The sequence below is a fragment of the Nelumbo lutea genome, chromosome 6 (assembly GCF_056320005.1).
Source record: "Nelumbo lutea isolate HS-2025 chromosome 6, American lotus-T2T, whole genome shotgun sequence".
In the NCBI taxonomy this organism is placed as follows: domain Eukaryota; kingdom Viridiplantae; phylum Streptophyta; class Magnoliopsida; order Proteales; family Nelumbonaceae; genus Nelumbo; species Nelumbo lutea.
This window is the reverse complement of record NC_142689.1, coordinates 5,479,190-5,495,299: the sequence shown is the minus strand read 5'-3', so window position 1 is coordinate 5,495,299 and position 16,110 is coordinate 5,479,190. Positions and strand designations below refer to the sequence as shown.

Here is a 16,110-nt window from a genome sequence, read left to right as displayed (position 1 = left end):
ATCAATTATCCTTTTTAGAATTAACTAAAAAAAGAGACCCGTGCGGTGCACGGACTGGTGTTAAAAATGACTAATGATGAAAATTGGAATCTGTCCCACACCAGGCGCCTCACATTAAACTCACAGGCACATTTCACCATGTCTTGGAAATATCTTCAATGAATAATAATATATAAATATGAAAGATATTCCCAATGTATGATGGAATGTACTTGTGAGGCGTCTGTGTGAGGAGCAGATTCAGTCTCGTTTAACTATACAATTTTATAAGGGTTGAGAAGCAATATGATGAATTTGACAGGACAATTGCATTTTAAAATATAGTACTCATGGCCCATATAATACACAGGAAAACCTAATACCTAATATGATGACAAAAACGATAACAAGTAAATGTAAATCCCACATCATTTGTGATGCATGTGCATTTTCAATGGAGTAAAAAAAAAAACTTAAACAAATATAATTAAATATAGGGAAAAGATTTCTTAATTAAGTAGGGGTATAACTTGGGTAGGTCCAACCTAAGCCCACGCTAACTTAATTCACAATTTTACATGAATTAGGCTTGAATTTTTTATCACCAGACCAGGCTTGGGTCCAAAAGCTTAGCCCTTAGGTAACCTGAACTGGCCTGATTTATCTTAACCCAAGTTTGACCCAAATATATATATATATATATATACATACATATATATATACATACATACATACATATATGCATAATTTTTTTAGTAAATCATATGTACATAGCATATATATATAAACTCATACATGTACATCAATTTTTAGTATGAGTTGATTCCCAACCCGAGTCCAACCCAAATACATTAAGTTTTAGCATGGGCCGAGCTTGAGTTGGATAGTTCAAGCTTGACCTTGGGCTTTGTCTTTAGCCCAATTCTTAGGATTGGGTTTTGGGTTGAGCTAAAACCAGGCCCAATCTGCCCAACTTGCACCCATATAATTTGAGTGAAGAAGGAAGTGACTTTGGCTTCAGTCAAGGCAATGCTTGTTCCAGCAGATTTTACAGCCTTGCATTGGGAATATCTCCATACTTAGCCCTGACTGAAGCTAATCTCGGAGGGAATTCCCTTATGACAAATTATGTATTTCTGTCGCATGAAAATATCTTATGTTATGACGATCCAGACTGTCCATCAAGATTGAAAACCCAATCACATTGGTGTTGGCTACATATTCAATTCCAATTCTGTAGTTTGTATCATCATATATCGATCCCGATTTATATTGGTAGCTTTGAGATCATATTTGTCGTGATCACTGATCACACTATTTTCTTTATAATTGGTTTTCATCTACATGAGAGGAAACCCATGCGATTAGATTCAGTTTCTTAATAAAAACGAAACTAAATCAGCTGTTGATGAGTGGAGATAAGTTGTGATGTGGACCAAGAAAGCATTAATTCTCTGCACAAATGAATTACATATTTTAAGCATTTTCTGTAAACAGAAAAAGATAAAGGTTTGAACTTTGAATAGAACTTGATGAAGGAATGCCAAGGTTGAACCGAGATTTTGTTACGACTGATTAATAACCAGGGAAGCTCTTTGTTGACAAATGCAAAGTTTAAATTTGAAACTTCAAATATTGGTGGGTCCCAAACGAAAGAAAAATGGTAGAGGAAATTCAACCGAAACCTGTGGGAAGCAATTTGATCAATATCTTATCAAGCAATCAACATGGAAAACAAGCAAACCAACAATGGTTTTCAAATTTAATTAGACAAAATGTCGCTGTTATCTATTTCGTCCATTTCCTAGGTATAATGAGAAAGAAAATTGCATAAAACCTACTTTGGAGGTTCCTTGTCCTTTCCATAGAATTTTATGAGAAATCATTGACATTAAGCCGGATTGTTCAGAGATTGAGTCATAGCCCAATTTAGGGCTGCGAGGGAAGAAAATTTGGAACAGGCCAAGGCCATCTGGTCCTGGCCTGGTCAAGTATTCTCGGCGTGGCGGTCCCATTATTTGTCCAAATTAGCCTATCCAAACCCAGCCTGACAAAGGTTGTATGGATTAAGGGGTGGCTTAATGGAAAAACCTCAGCCTTCACCCTGACAGCATCTTCTGCAAGCAAAAAGCATGATTGAGATAGCACGTCATCAGCTACACGGCATGAATATCTCCTCATGAATTTTACATACAAGTGTGTGATAGATGTTTTCAATATATGGTTGGATGTTGTATGGTGAATTTATAAACAATCTTCTTGTGGCGATTTGAGAGATAATCAGGGGATATTTGGTACCATAGACAAAACCATGGATGGTTCATTTCAATCCATGCCAGTCCCTTATAAATATTCTTTGACATCCTAGGTGGACTAACTTACATTATCTTAATTCTTTGTCTACAGGTAAGGTAAACATCGTGGATCAGTCCACATCATGCTATATTTAAATATTTTCATGAAGTTTTATAATAAATGACTGAGGCCATGTTTGGAAGTTTTTAAAAATAAGTGTTTATTTGGGTTGGGACTACACCACTAAGCACTTATTGGTGTTTGGTAAATAAATCTGGAATAAGTGCTTATTTTAAAAATAAAGACTTATTTTTTAAGTCAAAAATTCCAGCTGTTTTTAAGTGTTTATACAAAAAAACACTTTATCATTTTTTTCTTCCAAAATTGTCTTTAGTTGAATTTTATAAAAGTACTTCCGTAAACACTTTTATAAAAAAATACTTTTATGTAAGCACTTTTATAAAAATATTTTTATAAAAGTATTTTCATGAAAGTGTTTTCGTAGAACTTTGCTGATAAGGCATCCACACCATGGTGGAAAACTTTGCTGATAAAGCATCCACACCACTAAGCTGAGTTTGGAAGAAGTACAAATGCAAATATGTAAAGTGCAAAACCTTATATTTTGTATTATTTTATATGTATTTACGCTGTACATATTTGCATTTGTACTCTTTCCAAACTGAGCCTTAGTGTAAAATGGTTTCAACTTTCAACCACACAACAATGGGGCCACCACATGTACTTTTTTGGTAGACCGGTGTAATTAAAGGGATAATATAGAAAGGGTACCTAACGTCATTTTCTGAAGTGGTGCCTAAGAAGTAACTAGAAAAGTCCTTAGGGTGAAGGGAATGATATAACACTTAGGCCCCGTTCTTTTCGGTAAGTTACTTACCCGGGTAAGTGCATTTACCCATGTTCTTTTATTTCTCAGGTAAATAATGTAATAACCATTTTAGTCATAAAAAACCATTATTAAAAGGGGCATTTTTGTCACATTGAAGTGTTAGCAACTTTCCTCCTAAGTAAAAAAGTTATTTACTCACCTAGGAGATTGGTATCACTTATCTACCCAATAAAATAAACTTTCCCTAATCCCCACATTAATCTGAAAAATGATCATGGGATTGTTGGTCAATGGGAACCAAAATCCCATTGACCAACTTTCCCCCCCTCTCAAAATCCAAAAAAAGAACACCCCCTTAGGGTGAAGGAAATTATTTTCTAGAAAGAAGAGCAAATTGTGAAATAAACGTTTCTTGCATGTCTAACACAAGGAAAATGCCATTCTCCATGGAAGTCAATGTATAGAGTTATGTTTTCCATCCAACCAAGCACAATGGCTATTGATCTACTTTAACACAAGATCAATAATTCAAGGAAACGGTACAAGTTGACATGAACCACTTGGTGGGTTTTTCTTAATAGAAGCATAGAATATGAAATTAAACATTTCCCGTTTCACTTTGAACTGATTACAAGACTTGGTCTTTCACCATGTATTTACAAGACTTGGTCTTTCACCTTCAATCTAAGTACTTGCATGTCAAAACTACAATAATAACTCCAATGGTTATTAATAATGATGGGGATTAATAATAACTCCAATCATTATTCTAGAATCCCCTTCACTTGCAACAAACTATAGAGTAGAAGTTTAGCAGATCTGAGGCCCTCAAGGAGGGCTTGCACTTAAAGATGGACTACCATGTAAATAATTTTCAAAGTATTATTAAATAATTAAATAACTTATTCCAATAAATAAAAAATTATAGTTAGGGGAAATTATTTTTCTGAAAATTAATTTATTCCAATTTAAGAATTTCCAAGAAATTAAAATTTAATAACTTAAATATATTCTGAAATGATTTTCAATATGTTCCCGGATCCATTATTTAAATAATGGATTTAGTAATTATTAAATAAGCGAGGTAAAATATTATGTAAATAATTATCTTTTAAACAATATAGGTGAACTATTATGTAAAAAGTTTCTGAAATAATTATTAAATAATTAAGTAATTTACCCTCAGGAAATTAAAATTTTATAACTTGGGTAAATTATTTTTCTGAAAAGTAATTTATTGTAATTTAATAATTTATTCCAAGATATTAAAATTTAATAATTTGAATATTTTCTGAAATGATTTTCAATAATTATTTATTAAATAATTATTAATTGAGGTAAACTTTTATGTAAGTAATTATTTATTAAATGATTATTTAATACTTATTTTTTAAACAATAAAGATGGAATATTTTGTAAATAATTTCTGAAATATTTATTAAATGATTAAACAATTTATTGCATAAATTAAAATTTTATAATTTGGGGAAATTAATTTTATGAAAATTAATATACTATAATTTAATAATTTCTTCCAAGAAATTGAAAATTAATAATTTAAATATATTTTGAAATAATTTTCAGTATACTCCTGAATCCATTATTTAATTAATGGTTTTAATTGTTATCAAATAATTTTTAATAATTATTTAATAAATGAGGTAAAGTATTATGAAAATAATTATTTATTTAATAATTATTTATTAACTGATTATTTAGTAATTATTTTTTAATAATAAAGATGGACTATTATGTAAATAATTTCCAAAACAATTATAAAATGATTTAAGAATTTATTCCAATAAATTAAAGTTTAATAATTTAAATATATTCTGAAATGATTTTCAATATATTCGAATCCATTATTTAAACAATTAATTTAATAATTATTAAATAATTATAGTTATTTAATAAGTAATTATTAAATAGTTGAGGTAAAATATCATGCGTATAATTATTTAATAATAATTTATTAAATAATGAGGTAGTATATATCTCAATAATTATTAATGTAAGAATTATTAGTGTAATAATTACTGTAACACTAATAATAATAAATATTCCAATAGCTTTATTGAAATCTAATAATAATAATTTTTATTGTGTAATAATCATAATATTATAATTATTAAAAATATTTACAATATAATTATTATTTTTCATTATTATAATTTAAGAATTATTATGTAATAATTGTTATTATTAAATAATGAAAAATAGTGTAATTTAATAATTATATTATTATAATTAATACCGAGTTGACCTTCTCGTCACTCACTAAGAGGTAGAGAGAGCTTTAGCTTGTATCTCGGTTCTAGCCTAGTTAGTAAGGGCGAAGAACTAATGTATCTCTTAAGCTCGTCAAATGCAAGCTGACGCTCTATGATCCACTCGAAATCTTGGGCTTTTTTTTATTGCTTTGAAAAATTGAAAGCATCGCCCAGAACCAAGCTGAAATTATTTTGTCACCTCACTCCTTGCCACTTCACTCCTTCGAGCTGCATAAGGAAGAGGTGCCTTTCTAAGGAAGTGGTGCTACACTGCTATCATAATTTTTAGTCTCAGATTCAAGCTGCAATAAGGAAACATGTAGGTTTTGCAAATTGAACCTAACTTATGATCACCACATTTGTCACCCACTGAAGCATCCGAAACATTCAATGTCTTGGAAAGCAAAATTTGAATTTCTTCTGGAGTATCACTTTGTTCATGATAAGAAAATACAGATCTCTCAGAGGAAATAAAGGGTGATGCAAATCTGTTCCCAACTTTTCCATCTACTCAGCCTGGTACAATTGTTTTCCCAAATCACCATGGCTCCAAGAGACGTGCATTTGTGAGTATCAACCCATGTTAAAACAGCCGAAGCCCAAACTCCGTCATCTATAGTACAAACTGTTTGGTTCATGGGAATAGAGGTATGGAATCTGAATCAGAATGGGCAATTACGATTTCAACTATTTGGCTGGGAGGAAACTGAACCCATTCCCATTCTGTGGGGCCGAGTGGTGAAAGTTGTTAGGATCAATGTTGATTTGGGATCTTTAAGGGGGATTGCTGGCTTTGAATTTTAATGGATTTTGGCAGTGGGTTTTCTTTTTGTTTGTAAGATATGGAAAAGAAAAAGTATGTATTAAAAGGGATTGAAGGATACTAAGGTGTGGGTGTTGGGCTATGAACTTTTGAGGGTGATATCTTATCACCTTCTTGTATTTTCTTATTCTTTAATAATATTTTCTTTTGTATTTATTACCAAAAAACCCTTTCATTAGACACTGTTGAACAGAAAATGGAATGAAAATGAGAAATATGTTGTGGAAGGTCAAAACAAAATTCATCTAGTTAACACCACAGTTGGAAAAAGGGGGTTGGTTGAGTTGAGTTGAACCCATATGATATTTGTAGATTTGTCACAATTCCCCATATAATGTCTAAATCACATCATATTGGCCAGATCAGATGGGTAACACATAAAAACTCTTCTACTGAAAGGTGACCGGGCACATTTAGGGTCTTAAGCATCAACGATGATGCCACAAGATATCGGCCATGACTTCCCCAAATCAGTTCTGCAACACTAATATTTCTAGCTTCTAATTGAACCTTCAAATTATCGATAAAAAATTGTCTTCTGTTTCAAAAAACAATATGCATCGTTTCAATGGCCTCGTCCATATGAAATCATTCAGTTATATTATTTCCAGTTTCAGCATCACGAAGCACCTGTGACAAAAAAAAAAGGAGAAACAATTCTTAATATTTCAATCACGAAAAAAATGCCAATGCAATTTGAATAAAAAATGTAATGTATGAAATACTCAACACCTTTTTTTATTATTAAGAAACAATTTTGTTAAAGATTAAATAAGGATAAACAACATGGAAGAAAGCGCTCCCAAACAGAACAGACCCGGTACCAGCCACATTATCTCTGGCTAGCTTCTCAGCTAAAAAGCTGGTAGACCTCGGTATCCATCTGAACAAGTTCACTATGATGCCTAAGGTTTCACCTTGTCTCCCTGATTTTATGCCTCAAATGGCAATGGACCATGAGAATCAACCTCAATTCACCCAATAATTTGAGAATCCCCTTAACCTCAAATCCTTCGAAGCCCAAAAGATAACATCAATCTTAATCTCTGATTAATCAGTAAGAACCAAAGTCAGGTATTCCTGAGGGACCCAGATTCCATAACCAACAGTAGGAAATATTTTCACATGGCCATTTTTGTCTTTTGAAAAGGTAAGGTATTGTACCACAGAGCCAATAACTCCATCATGGAGTTCATACAACAGTAGGTGCCATAAAAACGGGAATTTAAACTAAGATCCATAATAACCTGTTAACATGTATAAAAATAGTATGTGTCTAGTACCAAAAAAAAAAAGGAAAAAACACTTGGCTTATAGTCTATTACTGCATGTTAGGCAACAACCTTGACTCTACATCTTAGCAAAAAAACATTCCATATATATTTTTGCTGATCTGGCAGTTATTTTTGTTTTGAAAAACATCCCTGTGTAAATTATTTTAACCAAAAAGAGGAAAAAATATTCTGAAGATAAACCTGTATGGTTGCTCCTCTTCCATGCTGCCTGTGTTGTGCTTTCGGGACCTAGAACCAAATTGCATGTCAAACGGTCACTTCAAGCACCACTCTTTTGATGTTTCTTAATGTCACTCCCCCAAAAGCTTAACGTACTCTTTGAGGGGAGGTAGGTAGTCGAGTGAGTTCATTAGCGTGTAAAGGTTAAGCACGAGATCCCCTTGACACTGCACTGTGTGCTTGTGCTTACAATTGATTAATGCAATACAAGTTACCTTTTGTCTAATTTGTGTGCATTCTTGTTGCCTGGTGTGTGTTGTTGCTTGCTTTCGTAGGCTTTCTCGACCCCATCGAGCGCCGCACGGGGCCTCACTGATTAACCCCGTGACAGTTGGTATCAGAGCAGGTTGCTCCTCAACGCTCGTGACCCTTGCATAGCAACACTAGTGGTGGCACAATGAAGCACAACAAGGAACTCACCGACGAGATTAGGCATGGCCTTGCCCATGCAAGGGAGACTGATGAGTCTCTAGGCGATGAAGCCGCTGCAGAGAAGGCCCCAAAGGGTCGCACATCCAAGACAAGCAAGCCTGACAAGTCAGCTAACACGCTTGCTGCCTTCGACACACGCATCCTTCGTTGTGAAGTGACTGTTGGAGAGATGCATGACCACGTAGAAGAAATCCACTTGAATGTGGAAACAATTGAGAGCTCCGTGGTGGAGCTAGAAGCCCGTTTAAATGGCATTATGAATGAGGTCCAAGACATCCTGAATAGAACCCTCAAGGAAGTCCTTGGAACAAAATCTCGACAAGAAGGGAGTTCATCTCGATCCGACATTCAAGACCAGGTGGATGAGATGAAAGCTGAGTGGATGGCCATGAAAGTAGCCATGGCCTCTCCTTCCGACATCCAGACTCAAGTGGATGAACTAAGAGGAGACATGTCGCTCCTCAAGAGACTGGTGGCCAGCACTCCAAGCCCCTCCACAACACTGGCCCCTGCTCGTTGATGAACCTACAATTTATCTATATTTTATGAGGTTTTTGCATGAAATTTTATGCTGGTTTAATTAGATTTTGCCCTATTTTATCTTGATTGCAAGAAAGATTTCAGGGGGAGCCAAATCAACAAAAAGAAGGCAAAAGCAAGAAAAGAAAGCCCAAAATTTATCAAGTTCAGCCCGGCCCAGCCATGAGAGCAAGGGAGTTTCATTCGGCCCAAGTAGTGCAAGCTAACTCTTTGGAAAACCCAAGGGAAGAAGCTTAGCAAGAAGAAAATTTCGGCCCAGCCCATTTTTAGCCCAAATAACAGCCTAGAGTGTAGCCCACATGAGCTCAAAAGCAAGCTAAGTTGTAGCCCAAATAGCAGCCCAAAGGGAGCTAGGGGCGGCAACTCCTAGAAGTTTCTTGAAGAGAAGGAGGGAGCACTCTAGAAGGTTCATGAGGGGTGTAATACACCCAATTCTAGAGACTTCAAGAAGGGGCAAGAGCCCCCTTGAAAAACTATATAAGGAGGCCTCTAGGAGGGGGGAGAGGTGTTCAATTGCTTGAGAGGAAGGCTCTCCCACTCTTAGAGGTTCGGCCACCTTGAGAGAAGAGAAGAAGGCTAGGCGCAAGGAAGAAGAAGAAGAAGGGCTGAAGGAAGTTCAAGACAAGCAAGCTAGAAGAGAAGGTGAGTTCGAATTGAGGGTTTGTGATTCAAAGATCTTTTGTAATAAATCAATTGTAGTTCATTCTCTTTTGATTCGAATTCAGTTTCTTTGTTATATTTTTTTTCTTCTTTCTCCTTTTTTTTTCCATTCTTCCTTGATGTATTTCAGCTTGTAAAATTTCAGTTCAGCAGTCTAATTCTTTTTTATTCATTCAAATGGTCATGAATTGTATTTGAAATTTCTTGAATAAGGGTGTTATTGTAGATTAATTCGTCCAACTAACCTTCAAAACTCAGATCTGAATTCTCAGATCTGAGAGTGCAAGATCTGAATTGCTTGAAAGAGAATTCAGATCTGTAATTTTCAGATTGGCCGAATTAATCTACAGCTTGGAATTCCTAGAGTGCTTGAGAGAGACTCTAGGAATTCAGATCTACTATTCAAGAACTGAATTGAGTGCAAGGTTAGAGATAACTTGCACAATTCAGTTGGTGATCAATTCAGATTTGAATTGATGCCTTAGAAGTGTTTGAAGAAACGCATGCATGGGGATTAGATTCTTGCTAGAGATAGAAGAACCGTCACTCATGCATAGGATGAACATGCGCTTGAGAGAGGCTGTTCATGACCTTGGGGTTTCACCAAACCAAGGCTCAATCATGATTTATTCGAATGATCCAAATTGATAGATTGCTGAATTCTGAGATTGACATTTACTGCTTACTCTTCTAACCTGATTTGAAGGCAATTGGGCCAATGATTTAGATAGATTTTAAATTAGGATTTTTTTAGCTTTCATTAAAGTTTTGATTTATTTGTTGATCAGATAAGAAGTGCTCAATTTAGTATTGGTAATTGTTTCCTAAATCCTCGTGGGAACGATACTTCACTCACTACTTTATTACTTGAACGGCTAGTGCACTTGCTAGTGTCACAATGAGCCACACATCAAGTTTTTGGCGCCGTTGCCGGGGATTTATAGAAGCAATATTAGGAAACATTGAGCATTCTTAATCTGGTATCATTCAGCATTGCATTCATAGTTGGTTTAATTTGCTTAATTTTACATTTTAGCTTTGAATGCAACTGCTGTACTACTGTAGTTATGTTTCTTCTTTCTTAAGTAGATTATTTTCTTTTTCTGGTTTCGGTTTCATTTTAATAAAGGCATATTTGATTTCTATTCAATCTTGGTGTTGTTCCCTTCAAAAAGAAAAAAAAAAAGAAAAAAATTCACAAAAACATGAGTGTTGCATATCTGAGTTGTATTCGGCACTCAGATCAGCAGATTTCAGATCTACAGCACTCAGCCGAAAAGAATTGCTTGTGTTTCAGCCTTTTATTTCTTTTTCCATTACAATATATATATATATATAATGAAAAAAAAAGGAGATCTTTTGAACAACAAGAGGAGCAATTGAGAATTCGGATCAGAATTCAGATTTGAGTTCAGATCCGAGTTCTGCTATTGTAGATCTGCAACAGTTCAGATCTGAGTTCCTCTGAACTCAGACCTGAACTGATGCAATTTTGAAGGGAATTGGGTGTCATCACCACCCCAATTCACCCTAAGGCACTTCTGCTATTCCCCAAAAACAATTTGGTAGCAATAACTGAAGGTAAGGCAATTGAGAATTCAGATCCAAACTCAGACTTGAGTTCAGATCTGAATTCTGCTGTTACAGATCTGCTCAATTCAGATCTGAATTCCTCTGAACTCAGATCTGAACCGATGCAAGTTTGAGGTGAATTGGGTGCCATCACTACCCCAATCCACCCTATGATACATCCAACCTGCCTCAAGGGTGAATGGATAGCAAGGAATGAGAGAAATTCAAATCTGAAATGCAGTTGATATGATGTGAGGACTGAACTGATACAGAGCATACTATGAATTCTGGGTGGACTGAATTCTTGGCTTTACCCACTTGTACCCAATCTAAATTTGCTGAGGATGTGTGTTTGGATTGAATAATTGTGATGCCTCAAATATTCAATGAAAGCAGTAGTGCATTCCACTAGCATTCAGAGCTGTAGCATGGCTGCTATAGTACAATAATTAGCATGAAACTCCACTGCTGATCTAGTTAGCTCTCTTTCCCATTGATGATCTACTTCATATTTGATTGCTGATTTAGTGTAACTGGTAGATGTAGTTCTTCAGATCTGCACACACTCACATCAAATTTTTAGCTCTGCATACATTGTTGATTTTTAATTCTACATCTTAGAATTCAGTAGTTTTCATTACTGATGAAGCTGGTCTTCTTTCCTAATGTTGAATTGCTTCATCTTTGGTTCTTGTTTTAGTTTAGGTAGTTTAGTTGATTGCTGGTTTTGTTTATCAAAAAAAAAAAAAAAAAAAAAGGGAGATTTTGTTCAGTAGTATAGTTGCATTACTGCTTTGTGTTCTATTTCATCTCAAAAGAAAAGAAAAAGAAAATCAGATCCCAACAGCCACACCATGGTGAATACAGGTCTGATTTCAGATCTTTTTACTATTGATTGATTTCGGTTTTGTGCAGATCTGTATACAGCATGTTTCATTGCTGATATCAGTGAGTTATCCTGCTGAATTGCTCAGTTTTAGTATGGCTACTCCATCTGGTGTTTGGTGATGCATAGCTCATCAAAACAGTGGGCTCAGATCTGATATTTAGTAGCCTTCCAATATGGAAATCAGACCTGAGCACAACTGTACTGTTATCAGCAGCTGCTATTATATTTATTGTTGTTCTCAGTGGCTTCTGAGATTTCAGAGCTGATCTCAATTTTGTGTAGAACTGATGTCTGAATTGCTATCAATCCTTTGTACATTGATTTCAGTTTAGTGTATTGACCTTCAGTAGCACAGAAGGGCCTTTTAATATGAAACTCAGACCTGAACACAATCACTGCTGATCCGCATTTGGCTGTCCTCAGTAGTTGCTAAAATTTCAGAACTGTATATTACTGTTCTCAGTAGCTACTGAGATTTCAGCTCTCAGCAGTTTAGATCTGTGTAATTAAATCCCGTCCCTGATTTCAGCAATATAAAGAAGAGGAATTTGTAAACTGTTGTTCTACTCAGAGATTACTGAATTCAGACCTATTTGTAAATTGCTACTGAATTCTGTATATTGAATAAGATGTTGATCTGCTTTTAGTTAGCTGCATTTATTTATTTTAGGATGTAGGTTTGTATATTCCAATACTCCACTTTACATTTTCAGTTGTAATAGGATTAGTTATTTATTTTCTTTTGTGAATATTGGCCTTTTTATTGCTTTGACCTTTACAGTTTATGACAAGCAGACCTGAACTGGAAGAGATCCTTTACGACCCGGAGATTGAACGGACTCTTCGTGTCCGTTTGAGAGCTGCTAGGCAAGTCAGACAAGAAGCACAAGAAATGGCTGAACAAAGAACTATGATGGATTATGCCAAGCCCACCCTCACCGGGACTGTCTCCAGCATTATCAGGCCAACTATTGCTGCCAATAACTTCGAAATTAAACCGGCCATAATCCAAATGATACAAAATACGGTTCAGTTTTGTGGTATGGCCCATGAGGATCCGAATGCCCATATTGCTAACTTCTTGGAAATCTGTGACACCTTCAAACACAATGGGGTAAGTGATGATGCCATCCGACTGAGGTTATTCCCATTTTATTTGAAGGATAAAGCCAAAGCTTGGTTGAACTCATTACCGGCAAGATCTATAGCCACATGGGACGAAATGGCCAGCCGTTTTCTCTCTAAATATTTTCCCCCTTCCAAAACTGCTAAAATGAGGAATGACATCACTACTTTTTTCCAGCAAGAGGGGGAATCTCTCTATGAGTCCTGGGAACGTTACAAGGAGCTACTAAGGAGGGTTCCTCACCATGGCCTTCCGATTTGGCTGTAGGTGCAAACATTTTATAATGGTCTGACCGATTCAAACAAGACCATCTTAGATGCAGCAGCTGGGGGCTCCATAAACAATAAGACTCCCGAGGTTGCCCATGCACTCATCGAGGAGATGGCAGCCAATAACTACCAATGGCATTCAGAAAGGACACCAGTTAGAAAGCAGCATGGCCTTCATAATGTGGATACATACACAACTCTCTCTGCACAAATAGGAGCACTTAGCAAAAAATTTGATGAGATGCAGATGGCAGCTATGCATGTACACAGAACAAGTAGACTTCGTTGGCAACTTTACAAGACAGCCAGGAAATCAGTACCATCATGCCCATAACCCCGGATGGAGAGGCCACCTGAATCAGCATGCACCTAAGCCTTTCCACCAAAACTTCTATCAGCCGGAACCGAAATCTAACTTGGAGGAGCTGATGACCAAGTTCATAGCTAGTGCGGAAAATAGATTTCAGAATAACGAAACATCGATAAGGAACTTGGAAACTCAGGTTGGGCAGCTGGCACAGATGATTTCAGAAAGGGCTCCGGGTACCTTACCTAGTAACACCATGGTAAACCCAAGGGAACAAGAGGCTGTTGGGAGAATTCCCAATTCAGATACTTAGTCATAAACTGTCTTACTTGCTTTTTGTTTTTATTTTTCATAGCATTTAAGTTTAGTTAGTTTTTCTTAGAATTTAATTGAATAAAGATACTGATCTCCTCTTCTAGTTTGCAAGTGATTTCTAGCAGAAGAAGTTTTCCACCGACAACATATTGCAGAATTTAAGAATGATCTTCAGGGAAGTCCTCCAAATACCTCCTATTACTTGATGATGCTCTTGCTAATTTTATTGTTACTGCCTAACACTACGAACATTGAGGACAATGTTCATCTTAAGTGTGGGGGAGTGAGCCCGAGGCTAGGGTATGGGGGCTGAAACCATGCACCCCAACACACATATGCAGGCAATGACATAACCAAAAAAAGACTGGAACCCCTCAAGTTCATTACTATTTATTTGATGATTTTTTTTTAAGAAGAAATTCAATGAGTTGAGGGAGACTGATGTACTTGTTAAGTTTTTATTCTTGTGAATGACCCAATTTGATATATGCATGAGAGAAGGGGAGCTGAATATGCTTTTCAGCATGACTAGCCCTAACTATCTTCATGTGTATGGAAGCCCTTGATTTCATGGTTAATGGTCAAGAGAGCTAATGCACATCTGAAGTGCTGATTCTTGAGGTTCAATAATTGCAAAGAAGGACAAAAGCCCAAATTGACTCTGCTATTCCGAGCTGAATAGTAAAACTAGCAGCTTAGAACATGAGTCCTATTTACCTACCTCAAGCAAGTGACCAGTGTGAGATGGAGCATAAGATGCATTCACAAAAAAAAAAAAAGAGAGAGAGAGAGAAGTGTGTGAGATGGAGCATAAAATGCACTCACACCGAAAAAAAAAAGAAAAAGGGTGAGATGGAGCATAAGATGCACTCACCCATAGAATTAAGAAATTGTGGTGATAGCTGAGGTTCAAAGGGGCACTCTAAAGTTGAACTCTCATTAAGATTAGTTATAGATGTGAAACTTAGTGAAATTTGATTATTAACCTTGACAATTAAGGAGCTGATTTATATATGAATTAGGAGTGAAGGGTAGACTATGATGAAATTCATATTCTCCTTTCCTTGGATCTTATACATATCTTAAATAGTAATTTACAAGAATAAGAGTTGAGCACTTACAAAAGTCCCCCGACTACTGAATGAATTTCTATCTTAAAAAGTTCATCAGGTAAATGGTAAGAACAGAAGGGGGAGAATGTTCAGTTTATGGCTGATATCCTTGCTTGAGGACAAGCAAAAGCTTAAGTGTGGGGGTATTTGATGAACCTACAATTTATCTATACTTTATGAGGTTTTTGCATGAAATTTTATGCTGGTTTAATTAGATTTTGCCCTATTTTAGCTTGATTACAAGAAAGATTTCAGGGGGAGCCAAATCAACAAAAAGAAGGCAAAAGCAAGAAAAGAAAGCCCAAAATTTATCAAGTTCAGCCCGGCCCAACCATGAGAGCAAGGGAGTTTCATTCGGCCCAAGTAGTGCAAGCTAACTCTTTGGAAAACCCAAGTGAAGAAGCTTAGCAAGAAGAAAATTTCGGCCCAGCCCATTTTTAGCCCAAATAACAGCCTAGAGTGTAGCCCACATGAGCTCAAAAGCAAGCTAAGTTGTAGCCCAAATAGCAGCCCAAAGGGAGCTAGGGGCGGCAACTCCTAGAAGTTTCTTGAAGAGAAGGAGGGAGCACTCTAGAAGGTTCATGAGGGGTGTAATACACCCAATTCTAGAGACTTCAAGAAGGGGCAAGAGCCCCCTTGAAAAACTATATAAGGAGGCCTCTAGGAGGGGGGAGAGGTGTTCAATTGCTTGAGAGGAAGGCTCTCCCACTCTTAGAGGTTCGGCCACCTTGAGAGAAGAGAAGAAGGCTAGGCGCAAGGAAGAAGAAGAAGAAGGGCTGAAGGAAGTTCAAGACAAGCAAGCTAGAAGAGAAGGTGAGTTCGAATTGAGGGTTTGTGATTCAAAGATCTTTTGTAATAAATCAATTGTAGTTCATTCTCTTTTGATTCGAATTCAGTTTCTTTGTTATATTTTTTTTCTTCTTTCTCCTTTTTTTTTCCATTCTTCCTTGATGTATTTCAGCTTGTAAAATTTCAGTTCAGCAGTCTAATTCTTTTTTATTCATTCAAATGGTCATGAATTGTATTTGAAATTTCTTGAATAAGGGTGTTATTGTAGATTAATTCGTCCAACTAACCTTCAAAACTCAGATTCTGAATTCTCAGATCTGAGAGTGCAAGATCTGAATTGCTTGAAAGAGAATTCAGATCTGCAATTT

At 36.0% G+C, this 16,110-nt stretch overlaps 1 non-coding gene across 1 annotated transcript; it reads right to left on the bottom strand.

Moving 5' to 3' along the window:
- Positions 1 to 13,094: 13,094 nt before the first annotated feature.
- On the bottom strand, positions 13,095 to 13,201 carry LOC148847002 (small nucleolar RNA R71). Its single transcript, XR_016101582.1, has one exon. It is a non-coding gene; the product is annotated as a small nucleolar RNA R71 (small nucleolar RNA).
- Between the last annotated feature and the right edge of the window lie 2,909 nt (positions 13,202 to 16,110).